This window comes from Cetorhinus maximus, chromosome 11 (genome assembly GCF_964194155.1).
Source record: "Cetorhinus maximus chromosome 11, sCetMax3.hap1.1, whole genome shotgun sequence".
In the NCBI taxonomy this organism is placed as follows: domain Eukaryota; kingdom Metazoa; phylum Chordata; class Chondrichthyes; order Lamniformes; family Cetorhinidae; genus Cetorhinus; species Cetorhinus maximus.
In genome coordinates, this window is record NC_135889.1 from 90451656 (window position 1) to 90467313 (window position 15658).

Consider the following 15658-nt stretch of genomic DNA (forward strand, 5'->3'; position numbering starts at 1 on the left):
AAAGAGCTGAACTCCCAAGGTGAGTTGAGGGTGACTGCCCTTGACATCAAGGCAGCATTCAACCAAGCGTGGCATCAAGGAGCCCTAGCATAACTAGAACCAATGTGAAAAAGGGGAAAACTCTCCGCTGGTTGGAGTCATACCTAACACAAAGGAAGGTGTTCTCCGGTTGTTGGAGTTTAATCACCTCAGTTCCAGGACATCACTGCAGGAGTTCCTCAGGGTAGTGTTCTAGGCCAACCACCTTCAGCTGCTTCATCAATGACCTTCCTTCCATCATAAGGTCAGAAGTGGGGATGTTTCTGACGATTGCAGAATGTTCAGTACCATTCACAACTCCTCAGATACCAAATGCAGTAAGACCTGAACAATACCCAGGCTTGGGCTGACAAGTGGCATGTAACATTTATGCCACACAAAGGTCAGGCTATGACCATCTCCAACAAGAGAGAATCCAACCATCGCCCCTTGATGTTCAATGGCATTATCATCACAGAACCCCCCACTATCAACATCCTGGGGTTACCACTGACTAGAAACTGAACTGAACTAGTCATATAAATACTGTGGCTACAAGAGCAGGTCAGAGGCTAGGAATCTTGCAGCGAGTAACTCACCTCCTAATTTCCCAAAGCCTGTCCACCCTTTACGAGGCACACATTAGGAGAGTGATGGAATACTCTCCACTTGCCTGGATGAGTGCATATCCAACAATGCTCAAGAAGCTTGACACTATCCAGGATAAAGTAGCCCACTTGATTGGCACCCCATTGACAAACATTCACTCCCTCCACCGCCAACGCACAGTGGCAGCAGTGTGTACCATCTATAAGAAGCACTGCAGGAATTCACCAAGGCTCCTTAGACAGCACCTTTCAAACCCACAACCACTACCATCTAGAAGGACAAGGGCAGCAGACATATGGAAACACCACCGCCTGGAAGTCACACGCCATCCTGACTTGGAAATATATCGCCATTCCTTCTCTGTCGCTGGGTCAAAATCCTGGAACTCCCTTCCTAAAAGCACTGTGGGTGTACCTACACCGCATGGACTGCAGTGATTCAAGAAGGCAGCTCACCACCACCTTCTCAAGGACAATTAGGGATGGGTAATAAATGCTGGCCTAGCCAGCGACGCCCACGTCCCATGTATGAATTAAAAAAGGATGGATCTAAAAACACAATGTTGAATTTCAATGACAGTATCATTTATTTAGTTGGCTTTCCACATTGGCTTTCATGTTTTCAAACAAAAAAAAAAATAATAAAAATTTAAAACCAAAAGAGCATAGTGAATTCTCCAAAATTTTGGGAAACAAAAAGAAGAAATTGTCAGGTTAAACATCATTGTTACAGCAACTAGTTTGGTCAACTGCTGATCAAAGTTCTGATGTTTTTATACGGCCATCAGACACAGAAGCATTGCCAATGATCCTGTATTAATGTTATTTTCCAAAGAAATTAATGTCAAAATATATAAGTTATTATGAATTTTCAAGCATCAACCTAGAGTTTATTTTTGAAAGCCTATTAAATATACAGTTACATGGGGGAGAATTTTCTCCCCATCGTGTGGGCTGGGCGGGAGTGGGCGCAGGCGGGCGCGCAGCCGATCACTGCGTGCAATTGGCTGCACACCGCCAATTTACATGGACGCACACCCGGAAGCGCTGAGCACTCCCTGTGCAGACAGTGTCACATGAGCTGGGACATGTCAATGAATTTTATTTAAAATTTTTATTCTATTTAAAAACCCTTCATGAAACCTCATCCCGCCTTTGGATGAGGTTCCACGAAAAATGCGAAGGCCGCCTGGGCTCTTCAACTGCCCGCCAACCTTAAGGTTGGACAGGCAGCCCTGTTAATTACTTTAATTGTTATTTAAATGGCCTTAATAGGCCTTTGACAGTTCGGCGGGCGCGCAGCCGACTCCGGTGTGCACCCGCCGAACTGAAGATCCAAATGATACGCGGTGACATCGGGGCGCACGCCTGACGTCACCGTGCATCATTTTACGCGTCGGCGAGTGGGGCCCAACCCCACACGCCGACCAGAAGATTCGGGCCATAAACTTTAATAGTATTGGTAGATGACCAGAAATATGGAAACTCCAAAACAAGAAAAATGTCCCCTCAGGTATTCCTTGATTTAAAAAAAATTACAAGTCTCATAAAGTCCTTCACATTGTATTCATTTTTTTGCTGCACTATTTATTGATCTGTTTTAAAGTAATACTCGTCATGGGCATTATTCTTATAATATTTCATTTAATAGGCCAAGCATTTGGCAATAAATCTTGACATGGAATACTGCAGGAGTTAAGAATACAATACAGGGATATGTATATTTGCATTTTGAAAGCATTATAATGGCTGAGTGGTTGATTCACTAATGAATTTTAGTGTTGGTATCTCCTACAAAATCAACATATTTGCATGACCAAAATAGATCAGAACTGAAATTATTTTTAACCAGTTGTTAGCAACACCCAAAGTTAAAATGTTCAATAATTGATATTAACCATTGCCTTAGTGGGCTCCACCTGAACAAAAATATACTTTCCTGAGCACGTTCCAAAGGCTGCTGACCTTCATTTTTATCTTACCCTGTGTCAATTTATCAAAGCCAGTTTGGTGAATCAACGGTACTTTCGTAATGTTTTAGTAAATAATGGTGTAATAAAATTGTAAATAGTTAACAGCAGCTTCCATTTTAACTTAAAACTACGCTACTACTTTGCAAATCAGACTCATCATTTTCCATACAGTAATTTTAAGAAAAAAAAGAAATTTAAACCATTATTAATGAAATATGTTTTTTCATGAGCCTGGCAACTGCAGAATAAAAATTATGAAATCCTACTATTAGGATTTCTGCTACTACTTTCTATGCGTGGATAAACAAAAAATATTGCTGCAACAGCATTTGTTTGTGTTAAGTGCAGTAGCAGCCTATGGAAACTTTCTTCCTGGGCCAACTGGCTTTTGTCCAAGTCTAGCATATTAAAAAAAGAGAAAATCACTCACGTGCTATGCTTTGCTGACCAGTATATTAACCTAAAAAAAACCTCTCCTTCCCAAGCTCTGGATAATATGAGAGCGTTTTGCATTATTTATCTTACACACAAGCTGTTGTGGCTTTTCAAATCTGACATACATAAGGCTGCCTCAAGTCTGTAAACTGCATAAAAGTTGTTGTTGTGCACTTTACTTGCCAATAATAATTGTATTAAACAGCAGGCAAAAGTGAAATACTGAGCATCTATTGTGATGAAAAGATATGGTTGAAATTCGAATAAGCTGCATATATTGGAATGCTTTTGATATAATATATAACATTGTAAAATACTTCAAACTGGCTAACTTATTAAAGGCCACACGGCAAAATGTTCAAGTTGCAATAAGTAATTTATGAAGAGATTCTAAAAATGTAATAATGTAAGCAATGGAGTATTAATAAGAACTGAGAATTGTGAGAAAGTACACATACTGACAAAATGTTAATATGTTCGGTTCTACAGTAGTTCTGTTACTGTTATACTTTTAATATGATACCACTGACCTTCCAGCATAGAATTAACAATGATAAATTAAGCTAAAACCTTTGCACCGGAAATTTATGCAATTTACTTCTGTCCATTTGGATTACCTATTTAAAGATCTAAATGTATGGAATTAAAATAATTCTGTGGTGATAACATTAAATGTCTTTGTGCATTACTTATCTTAATTATTTAAAACATTCATCATTCATTGGAGTACTTCCAACAGTTTGAGAAGTTGTCAAGTACTTAGTATGTAATTCTCAACATGCTAAAAAGTCATCACTGGCATCTCAGAAAATTTACTATATTGTATTCTTCATTCCTCAAATATCTACTAACTAAAATTGGAATTGCAGTGCAAGGTCAACAAATACATATTGCTCCATACACAATGTAATAATTGGTGGTAATCTATGTATAGGGAAGAGTTCTGTGGCTAAAATAGTTCCCACGGTGCCTTATGGTATTTACCAGTGGAGAAGTCCCACGAGAGATTCCCAGCAAAGTGTGGTACACATGTTACATTTATATACTACAAACATGTCAGGTCCACAGAAATGAACTGTAGTATTATTGAAATCCATCATTTTTCTCACGTGTTTCTGAAGGGCTCTTGTGGGACAAGTTCTTTCAATGATCAAGAATTAAAGTGGAAAATCAGAGGAATAGCAGTGTTTATCAGTAGCAGCAGTGTACATTCAGGAGGATTGAAATTAAACAGTGCCATTCTTTAATGCAGAAAGCGTTTAAGCAGACGAGATCATGAGAGATGCTACTGGGATTAACCCACAAAACAAAACCTTAATCAGACTCCGAAATAAAGCTTCAATATCTGCTTTCATTCTCTAAAATGATCATATTTCTCTTCCATCATTTAGAATTAAGCAGCTTACAGCTGGATGGCGACTCAGCACATACAGTTGCCAGTAGCAACAGGGCACACAATTGTGTTTCCCAGCCAAATAATGAGGCTTTTGCTGTCCCTATCGTCTACTTCACAGACATTTTTAGAAATAGTGACAACAGTTAAGTTCCACCAGAAATGTAGTATGTCATCAAATCAAGTCTGCCTTAGTCTGCCTTGCAAGTTAAATTAAAACAATTGGTCTGTTTGTTAATATGTTCAAAGCACAGTTTACTTCCGGGGAATAACAAAAATCCCTCGTCAACACAGCTTCTTATAATTCAATAATGAAAAGCAGTTAAATTATGCACACTTTTTTTCTGGAACAATAACCACTTTTAGATTTCCTGATCCTGTACAACACAGCAGCACAGTTTATATTTCTGCTGAGAACTTAAGTTCTTCCTGGACATAGATCTTGCAGTAAAATGCCACACAAACACAGCTTGTTAAACATTTACCATAAATTCGATAGCACCAGAATATATTGTAAGGTTTATGCTTCTTACCCAGACTATGAGAAAACATCCTTAAGCAGAGGTCCTTCACATAACAGACAGAGTAATCCTCAGAGCAATCAAACAACAGCAAACAAAGATCCAGAGTTGATAAACTTTCTCTGCAGTTTACAGCCCAAACCCTGCCACAGCAGTGAAAACAATCTCTCCCTTTGCTTTGTTGTGCTTCACTGGTTTCTCAGGGAGAGGGGCACTTAACATGTGTTTAGGGACGACCGCTGGCTTTGAAGGTTTCCTCGGGAGAGGAGCTTACAGCAGATCAAGTGCGTACTGCTGATGCTCTGTGTGCGATCCTACAACTGGGCCTATTAATTCTTGTCCCTAAGAAACTACCGTGGATCTGCTGTCGAGTGAAGCCCATCTGCTGCCATCATAATCAGTCTCAACTGAATGGCTCTGACAAATCTGTGCCTGCAGCAGGGGTTAGGGAAGTTGGTGCAAGGGGGAGGGTATGTTTCTTTTGTCTGCTGAAAACCGGGTTATTGTGAATGGAAAGGCACTTTGGGAAGTGGAATTAAAAAGCTCCATATACCATCCAGTTTAAAGACAACACCAATCCCCATCGTCAAACATTTGTTGCTAATGAACTAAATGAACAATTACTCTAATCAGATTAGCAATTTGTAGCATGAAGCACGATGCAGCTAAATGTGTATCTCCAGGGTAATTTATATGAATCAAATTGCTGTATCAGGTGACGAGCAATCACTTTGTGAAACACTGTAACCAAGTACAAATTCTACTCCAGGCAATAATCAATAAAAATAGTCATTATTGCTTTTCATGATTCCACAACGTCTGTCACAGTTTGTTTTCTTCATAAAGAAGCAGTATTAATTCAACTCTGCACTGTGTAACTATGAGTTGCAATTTTCATCTAGTGCCTTATCTGTTCAGCCTATTTATGAGTGGTCAGTAAAGCACAAAGAGTATAAATTACAGATTAAACTATTGAGAAACACATGACTACACATGCAACCAGTCATGCATTGTATGGTTAAAAAAAACAGCATTTGAAAACCACATTAAACATCCAGAAAAGTAAATTACAATACAATTGGCAGTGATCATTTCTTTTGAGATTGAGGGGTTAATAAAGTTTATGGAAAATATTTATTTTACTGCTCAACAATAGTAAACACTGTAGAATTTATGTTAATGCATTTGACTATTCAAATAACAGCATATCAGTACCAAACTTCAAAATATAATGGGTTACCATCGGTGTGTTTTATTAACTATTCCTCTTTTAATTTCATTTTTATCAAAAATTTATATGCTGCAAACATTGATATGTTGCATGCTGAAATTAAATCCATAAATTGAGATTATATAGTGGCCTGGAAACTGATTTAGGTAATTTTATGGATACCAATTAAAGGTCACAGAACAATTCCTGTGCCAGGAGAGGGGTGCCTAAAGGGTGGGGAAAAAAATGGTCCTCGGGTAGTTTCTAAATAATTGTGAAGATCCGCTTGGGGCTGTGATGTTTCTGCAGGTCGCTCCACTGCAGAAGAAAATTTCAGATTGCCTGTGTTGCTGGCAGAGGCCCTAGCGTAAGAGCTGGAGGAGGGAGGGAAAAGGAGAATGGAAGAGGGACGCACATGGGCCGGTAGAAACCCTCAGGCACACTGTGGAGTTGACTATTTCTGCTCCTTCTAACTCCATGGAAATACCTTTTTTATTTTTTTTGAAAAACTTAATTCTCACTGACAGCTGCCACTTGGGCCCAATCAAGCTGCTGAAGAATCTTTAGTGGGGCAGGCCCTACAACTAGCCCACCGATCTATGTTTAATTTTGACAAGGGGGCCTAAAACAGGTATGAGCCTCTCACTTACATATGCTGTTTTATGCGATCACCAGAAAAGCCTTGAAAATGTCCTGGCCCAATTCTAGTCAATCGTTTTTCAGGTGTCCTTGGGGTTCAGGGCATTAGGCCTGATTGGGCATCAGTCCAATTTTTACTCCATCATGTCTGTTGCAGGACGTTAACTTTGTTACTTAGGAGAGCTAAATGTTGTATGGTTAAAAGAAGTCATGACGCATGACATTATCCTCGCTCTTATTTTAAACCCAAATAGAAGGGGTTAAATATTCCAGTAATTTTCCCCATTAGAGTTGGCTGTGTGCTATTGATTTACCTTTTGTATTTTCCTTATTTTTCCTCACTCAGTCCAACTTCAACAATACTATTTCTTTTACTCAGCCCAGTTTGTTGTGCCCACCCTTCCCCCACTCCCTCATCCCAGTGCTCCGAAAACCCACCTAAATTAAGTGACATGGTTTTCCATAAAAGCTGAAATGATCTAATTTGGCAGTAATTCCCTATAACATCGTGACCTTAAAACCTGTTCACTGGGGGAGAGGTAGACCTGCTACATAACATGAGTAAAGAAATCACCAAAAGATAAATGTATACATGCAACTCTACCTCAACCACACTGACGGATAACTGAAAGATTTCACCAGTCACCTGAGTAGTTTTGTGTTAGTTTATGTTTCTTCCCAAATAAAACAAAATAATTGTGAGACAGTGCGATGACGTCGGGACACATGACCGACATCATTGTGCATTATTTTACTCGCTGGCGTGTAAGGCCTGCCCCCGCACGCCAACTGAAAAATTCAGGCCCTGGGTAACGATTCAAGTAATTAAGTTGGAACTGTCCAAAGTCTACGACGCTAATTCAGAGTTGGAGACATTAGAGAGTCCTGGGGAGAAGAGGCATTGCCCATCAATAGTTCAATGTTCCCGGAAAATTCTCATGGAGTTGCATTATGACTTCTGAAGTCTCAAAGCGCATTTCCACTCATACGCACCCGCCGATATTTAAACGGACTATTAAGGCCATGAAGGAAGTAATTAAGGTCATTGTTGATGCTGGCCATCCAACCTTAAGGTTGGTGGGTAGGCGAAAAGGCCAAGTGGCCTTCATGTTTATTAGGTAACCTCATCCATGAGCCGGATGAGGTTTCCTAAAGCTTTTATTTTATTTCTGATATATAGGCCAGAATCTTCTGTTTAGCATGTGGGGGCGTAAAATGACGCACACCGGAGTCGGCTGCGCGCCGGCCGAACTGTCAAAGGCCTGTTAGGCCGTTAATAATCTAATTGAACTAATTGTCAGGGCTGCCTGTCCAACCTTAAGGTTGTTAGACAGACGAAGAGTCCAGGCGGCCTTTGTATTTTTCATGGAACCTCATCCACGGTTGGGATGAGGTTTCATGAAGGATTTATTAATTCAATAAAATGTTTCAAGAAAATTCATAGTCAAGTCCCAGCTCATGTAATAATGTCACATGAGGGGACATGTCTGAATAATTTTATTTATTCTTTTTTTCAATTTTTGATAATGAAATTAATCTCCCTGAGGTAGCTCTGTGCCTCAGGGAGATTTTTGCACTCTTTGGAGCGCATGCACGAAAGAGCGCAAGCCCCAACTCTCCCTCCTCCTCCCGCCCACACAGGTAGCGCCGAATGCTTCCAGGTGCGCGTCACGCTGGGTGGGCCTTAATTGGCCCGCCCATGTAAAATCGCGGTGTGCAGCCGATCACGGGCGGCGATCAGCTCCGCGCCTACCCACGTCCGCTCCCGACCGGCCCGCCCAAAGGGGAGAAAATTCTCCCCATAGAAACATGTCCCATCTCAAATCACACAGTCACATGAGGGGACATGTTTCAATAAATTTTCGATCCATTTATTTATTTATTTGAAAAGCGCTTCAATCTCCCTGAGGCAGCTCCGACTGAAAAATTCAGGCCCAGGAAATGTTAGACAAAAAAATCCTGGACTAACTCCTCGGTAACCATAAAACTGCTGCTCACAGACCTCCCCCCCCAACCCCCGACTTCCCCCAACCTGACCTGACTAGCCCACGTTACCCAACACCCTACCTGACCTGACTAGCCCCAACCACCCTGAACTTGACTCCCCGCTGAATCCCCCTACAGCTCCCCCCAACATGACCTGACAAATCCCCACCACCCTGACCCCCCTGACTCCACCCGAACCTGACTTGACTGTCCTCCTCCACCACACATCTATGCATTGTACAAGTGATTGTGTGACTTATTCACTAACACACTCAGAAATTTTGGGACATTTAAACTCTCACTTACCAGAATACCCCAGCTAATACCATAAAAAGGAGAGTGGCTGCTGTGAAGACTCACTCGGCTTCTCTCTCTGAATTTTCCTGCTCTGAGTGAGTTTTGCAGGATCCTCCTTTGGAAGATTAGCCTGAAAAATTGGAGGAAGTTAAGTAGGTCTGATTAGGGTCAGAAATAGGGGTTCCGACACTGATCAGACAATTTGGGCCATCGTCTAGCTCCAAACACAGTCACTGGGCTGCATTTTAATGCAGACTGCTCACCACCTACCCCCCCTCCACCCCAGAAGGAAAGTCAGCTGGAAGCTGGCACAACCAAAACAAACCCACGCTGGTGGTTGGGTGGGGGAGGGGGTAAAATTGTTTTTTTTAATTCATTCACAGGATGTGGGTTTTGCTGGCTGGGCCAGCATTTATTGCCTATCCCTAATTGCCATTGAGAAAGTGGTGGTGAGCTGCCTTCTTGAACCACTGCAGTCCGTGTGGCGTAGGTATACCCACAGTGCTGTTAAGAAGGGAGTTCCAGGATTTTGACCCAGCGACAGTGAAGGAACAACAATATATTTCCAAGTCAGGATGGTGAGTAGCTTGGAGGAGAACTTCCAGGTGGTGGTGTTCCCATCTGTCTGCTGCCCTTGCCATTCTACGTGATAGCGGTCATGGGTTTGGAAGATGCTGTCAAAGGAGCCTTGGTGAACTCCTGCAGTGCATCTTGTAGATGGTACACATGCTGCTACTGTGGGTCGGTGGTGGAGGGTGTGATTGTTTGTGGATGGGGTGCCAATCAAGCGGGCTGCTTTGTCCTGGACGGTGTCAAGCTTCTTGAGTGTTGTGGGAGCTGCACTCATCCAGGCAAATGGGGAGTATTCCATCACACTCCTGACTTGTGCCTTGTAAATGGTGGACAGGCTTTGGGGAGTCAGCAGGTGAGTTACTCATTGCAATATTCCTAGCCTCTGACTTGCTCTTGTAGCCACAGTATTTATATGGCTAGTCCAGTTCAGTTTCTGGTCAATGGTAACCCCCAGGATGTTGATAGTGGGGGATTCAGCGACGGTAATGCCATTGAACATCAAGGGGTGATGGTTGGACTCTCTCTTGTTGGAGATGGTCATTGCCTGACATTTGTGTGGCGTGAATGTTACTTGCCACTTGTCAGCCCAAGCCTGGATATTGTCCAGATCTTGCTGCATTTGGACATTGGCTGCTTCAGTATCTGAGGAGTCACGAATGGTGCTGAACATTGTGCAATCATCAGTGAATATCCCCAATTCTGACCTTATGTTGGAAGGAAGGTCATTGATGAAGCAGCTGAAGGTGGTTGGGCTGAGGACACTACCCTGAGGAACTCCTGAAGTGATGTCCTGGAGCTGAGATGACTGACCTCCACCAACCATAACCATCTTCCTTTGTGCTAGGTATGATTCCAACCAGCGGAAAGTTTTCCCCTTGATTCCCATTGACTCCAGTTTTGCTAGGGCTCCTTGATGTCACACTCAGTCAAATGCGGCCTTGATGTCAAGGGCAGTCACTCTCACCTCACCTCGGGAGTTCAGCTCTTTGGTCCATGTTTGAACCAAGGTTATAATCAGGTCAGGAGCTGAGTGGCCCTGGTGGAACCCAAATTGGGTGTCAGTGAGCAGGTCATTGCTAAGCAAGTGCAACTTGATAGCACTGTTGATGACCTCTTCCATTACTTTACTGACGATCGAGAGTAGACTGATGGGGCGGTAATTGGCCGGGTTGGATTTGTCCTGCTTTTTGTGTACAGGACAAACCTGTGCAACTTTCCACATAGCCAGTGATGTAGCTGTACTGGAACAGCTTGGCTAGGGACAGGGCAAGTTCTGGTGCACAAGTCTTTGGAACTATTGCCGTAATATTGTCAGGCTCCATAGCCTTTGCGGTATCCAGTGTCTTCAGCTGTTTCTTGGTATCACGTAGAGTGAATCGAACTGGCTGAAGACTGGCATCTGTGATGCTGAGGACCTCTGGAGGAGACCGAGATGGATCATCCACTTGGCATTTCTGGCTGAAGATTGTAGCAAATGCTTCAGCCTTATCTTTTGCACTATTGTGCTGGTCTCCCCCATCATTGAGGATGGGGATATTTGTGGATCCTCCTCCTCCAGTGAGGTGTTTAATTGTCCACCACCATTTATGACTGGATGCAGCAGGACTGCAGAGCTTAGATCTGATTTGTTGGTTGTGGGATCGCTTAGCCCTGTCTGTCACTTGCTGCTTATGCTGTTTGGCATGCAAGTAATCCTGTGTTATAGCTTCACCTGGTTGACACCTCATTTTTAGGTATGCCTGGTGCTGCTCCTGGCGTACCCTCCTACACTCTTCATTGAACCAGGGTTGATGCCCTGGATTGACGGTGATGGTAGAGATAGTAGAGGGGGATATGCGAGGCCATGAGGTTACAGATTGTGTTTGAGCACAATTCTGCTGCTGCTGATCGCCCACAACGGCTGATGGATGCCCTGTCTTGAGTTGCTAGATCTGTTCGAAATCTATCTCATTTAGCACGGTGGTAGTGCCACACAACATGATGGAGCATCTCCTCAATATGAAAATGGGACTTCGTCTCCACAACGACTGTACGGTTGTCACTCCTACTGATATCGTAATGCAGATGCATCAGCAGCAAGCAGGTTGGTGAGGATGAGATCAAGTATGTTTTTCCCTCTTGTTGGTTCCCACACCACCTGCTGCAGGCCCAGTCTAACAGCTATGTCATTTAGGACTTGGCCAGCTCGGTCAGTAGTGGTGCTACCGAGCCGCTCTTGGTGATGGACATTGAAGTCCCCCACCCAGAATACATTCTGCGCCCTTGGTACCCTCAGTGCTTCAACATAGAGGAGCACTGATTCATCAGCTGAGGGAGGGTGGTACATGGTAATCAGCAGGAGGTTTTCTTGCCCATGTCTGAGCTGATGCCATGAGATTTCATGGGGTCCACAGTCAATGTTGAGGTCTCTCAGGGCAACTCCCTCTTTGCCACTATGCCACAGTGCCGCTAACTCTGCTGGGTATGCCGGTGCAACAGGACATACCCAGGGATGGTGATGGTGGTGTCTGGGACATTATCTGTAGTGTATGATTCCGTGAGGATGATGTCAGGCTGTTGCTTGACTAGTCTGTGAGACAGCTGTCCCAATTTTGGCACTAGCCTCCAGATGTTATTAAGAAAAGCTTTGCAGGGTCGACATGGCTGAGATTGCCATTGTTATTTCCAGTGCTTGGGTCAATGCCGGGTGGTCCATCCAGTTTCATTCCTTTTGAGAGCGGGACCTCCGCCCTGCAGTAGGAGGAAGTCCCACCCTCAGGAGCTGCTGGCTAACCTGATTGGCCGACAGCTCCAGCAGTCCCGGCAGTGCCAGAGCTCAGTCGTGGGCACTGCCAGGATGCAGGAAGGAGAACGAAGAAAGCCATGGCTGCCCCAGAAAGGTAAGTCCCAGGGTTTTAGGGCAAGGAAGGATCTTAGAGCCTAGAGAAGGCGAAAGAAGAGGGTGGAGGCCGGGTTTTGGAAGGCAGGTGACATGGAAGGAAAGGGGTTGACATTGTGGAGGGGTTGCCTCCGATGCATGCACAGTGCCCCCGCCCCACCACCCCCTTCCAGGCCTTTTTCATGTAGGCCATAAAAAAGAGCGTGCCCACTCCCACCCACTTGCCCACGGCAACCTTATTGACATGGGCAGCGTGTTATCCACGTGACTAGGCTTGCTAACAAGCCTAATTGACCATTACTTATTTGTTTTTTTTGGCGGGCAGACTGCTGATTTAAGCGCCTGCCCACCTAGCGTATTAGGGGTTCAGCTTGGGGGTGGGCAAGAAGATGGTGGGCTAGCCACCATGATATAGTTTACATACCCCCACCGAAAACCTGCTTGGTGGGGGCATGTAAAATCCAGCCAGCTGCCTTTAACATTTAGAATTTTGCATTGTCTTAAATGGTTACTTGTGCCCAAGAGTAATACAAAGTTCATAAGTAATTCCACTGCAATGCAGAAATCATTTTTATTGCAGTACACAAACAGAATTCCCAGTGACGGCCACAAAAAAAACTTATACTGTTTGCTATTATATTGGACAATGGAGTCATCGTGTGAACTTGATACTCATGCTCCTGCTAGTTCGGGATTGTACTGATTATGTTATGAGCTAACCAGTTGAATTAGATTTTCATGACTTTGAATTAGTAAAGCTCCTAAAGCGGGAATTTTTTCTGGGCCATTCTGGATTCAAAGCTTCAATAATATTAATTTATGAAATCAGTACTGGTTTCAAATGAATTTATATATGAATCTATTTCCATTCTTTTAAACATTAAATCAAGTATTTTTGAGTGTCATGTTCCATTATGTAAATAGACTTTAAATACTTTATTAAACCATAAAAGGCTAAAAACAGACGGCCATCCAAGGATCACCTGACTTCTCTTCAAGATTGGAACGCTCCCCTGCCTCAAGAGGGGACAAAAGCATCTTTCCAGGCTGATGTTGACTCAGTGCCTTTTCTTGAAACTAATTCAGAAAGTAATTTTAAATGGAATGAGTTATTCAGGTACCAAACAGCGGCTATCTCAAACTGTCAAGATGTGAAAGTCATCACACAGGATGTATAGTCAACCTATCCACCTTTCTTATTTGGAAAAGGACTTTGGACCTGTAAAGCTAACATGGTGAGACAGCCATGTTTGTTGGCTGGTTTTAAAACAGCAATCTGTTCTGCAAACAGATTTCACTGAAAGCCATTGACCAGCTGCAAAACATGCAAGCAGTGAAGCTAATAAATAGTAATACCTTGAAGGTGGATGTTTCCTATCAAAGAGAAGGACTCGCCCCAAACTGTTCCAACTTCACCTGAGAACCAACCTCCTGAAAGTCAGGTACAAGAGGCTTCACAGCTTCCTGACAATCGTCTGCTTTACAAGACCTTAACTTCAACCAAAGTATCAATTCATCTAAGAAGCTGCAGGCCTGTTACAAAAGAGGCTGAGACAATCATGAACTGTAACTGTATTGTTTTTCCCTCATCTGTATCTAATCTTTGACCCGAATTTTTCCCTCGTCAGGTGCGCGCGATCGGTGGGCCCGGGAGCAGCCAGGAAACAGGCTCCCGACCACGATAGGCCCCCAACTGCGAATTCACACTGGCTGGCCAATTAACGGGCAGCCAGCGTGAAACGCATGCGGAAAAGCTCAGCACTGCTGAAGTGGGAGTCGGAAGAGGATGGGAAACAATGTCACTGCAGGCACGGTGGAGCGCTTCGAGAGAGCACCCTGAAGGCAGACAGCTGCCTCAGGGAGCTGCAGACCTGCAAATAATACAATAAAGCACAAAAAAGCTGCAAAAATCATCCATGCAGCACAATCAAGCACCTGAAAGCATAGCTCATAAAAATGCTATCCCCAGATATTTTTTAAAATTTTATTTCTTAACAGAGATTTCACCCCACCTTTGGCTGAGGTTTCATCAAAAACGTAAAGGCCGCCTGGCCGATTCGCTCGTCCGCCAACCATAAGATTGGACAGGCCATGAAAAATCGCTGACAATTGTGCCGTTAATGGGCTTAATTGCCCGGTGAGTTGTTGGCAGGCGCGTTTCTGACTTTTGCACGCGCCCGCCGAGTAAAATGTCGCGTGAGTGCACGATGACATCAAGACACTCGCCCGACGTCATCTCGCAGGATTTTACGCCTGTTCGGATTGGACACCTGCCTGCGGAATGTAAAATTCTGCTCTTTGTCTGGGCGATTGTGTGGGTGAGTTTAGTGAGTGAATGTCACGTTTTAAACACCTGGGGCAAGTGTGTGATAATGAATAACCTTCCTTATTTTAAAATGCACAAAATGCTTGCTGCTGGAATGATTTAAATTAGGACAATCGCTCTAAGGGTAAGAAAACACATATCCCTAACATACAAAACACACTGATCACTAAGAAAATACATAAAGTCTGTTGCTGACAAATACACTAACCTTGCCTCTAAAAACTCAAACAGCTGTGGTACCAGTATTATTCTAATAACATAAATTATTGTAAATTACCTTTCAATGGAGCCTGAGGCATAATTAGGGTAAATTTGTTCCTTAATAATTTAAGATAGAAATTTGCTCTGTCATCTACACAATGGACTGTAAATCCTGGCTACAATTTGAATAAATTGTCACCTGCATCATAAAAGGAGCATGCAACATGGATACACTGTGATGTTATGAGGGATGATGGTTATAAAGAAGGATGTATGAATGTTTGGTCTTTTTTCCTATTAGGAGTGAGAAGGTTGAGCAGATGGAAAGATTCAAATTTGTGTTGGGTAAATATGGATAGATTGTTTCCACTTAAGGTAAGATGAGGTAAAAATAGAGAACAAATTTGAGGGTGCTTCACCACTGTATATCATTATTTATTCTTTCAGGAGATTGGGTGTCGCTGGCCAGCATTTATTGCCTTTGAGAAGGTGGTGGTGAACCGCCTTCTTGAACTGCTGCAGTCCATCGGGCGCAGGTACACCCAGGGTGCTGTTAAGAAATGAGTTCCAGAATTCTGACCCAGTGACAGTGAAGAAACG

The 15658-nt window shown here is 43.2% G+C and overlaps 1 protein-coding gene across 4 annotated transcripts in view; it reads right to left on the reverse strand.

Moving 5' to 3' along the window:
- LOC144686773 (nck-associated protein 5-like) overlaps positions 1-15658 on the reverse strand; it is a 673917-nt gene that overhangs the window by 494081 nt on the left and 164178 nt on the right. For 2 of the 4 annotated variants that reach the window (XM_078552429.1, XM_078552425.1), the window contains exon 1: positions 4961-5093. The exons of 1 other annotated variant lie outside the window; for it this stretch is intronic. The gene's annotated coding sequence lies outside the window, so the exon portion shown is untranslated. Of the gene's footprint in view, positions 1-4960; positions 5094-15658 lie in introns of those variants that run through there. One more of the 4 variants, XM_078552426.1, reaches the window with a different exon arrangement.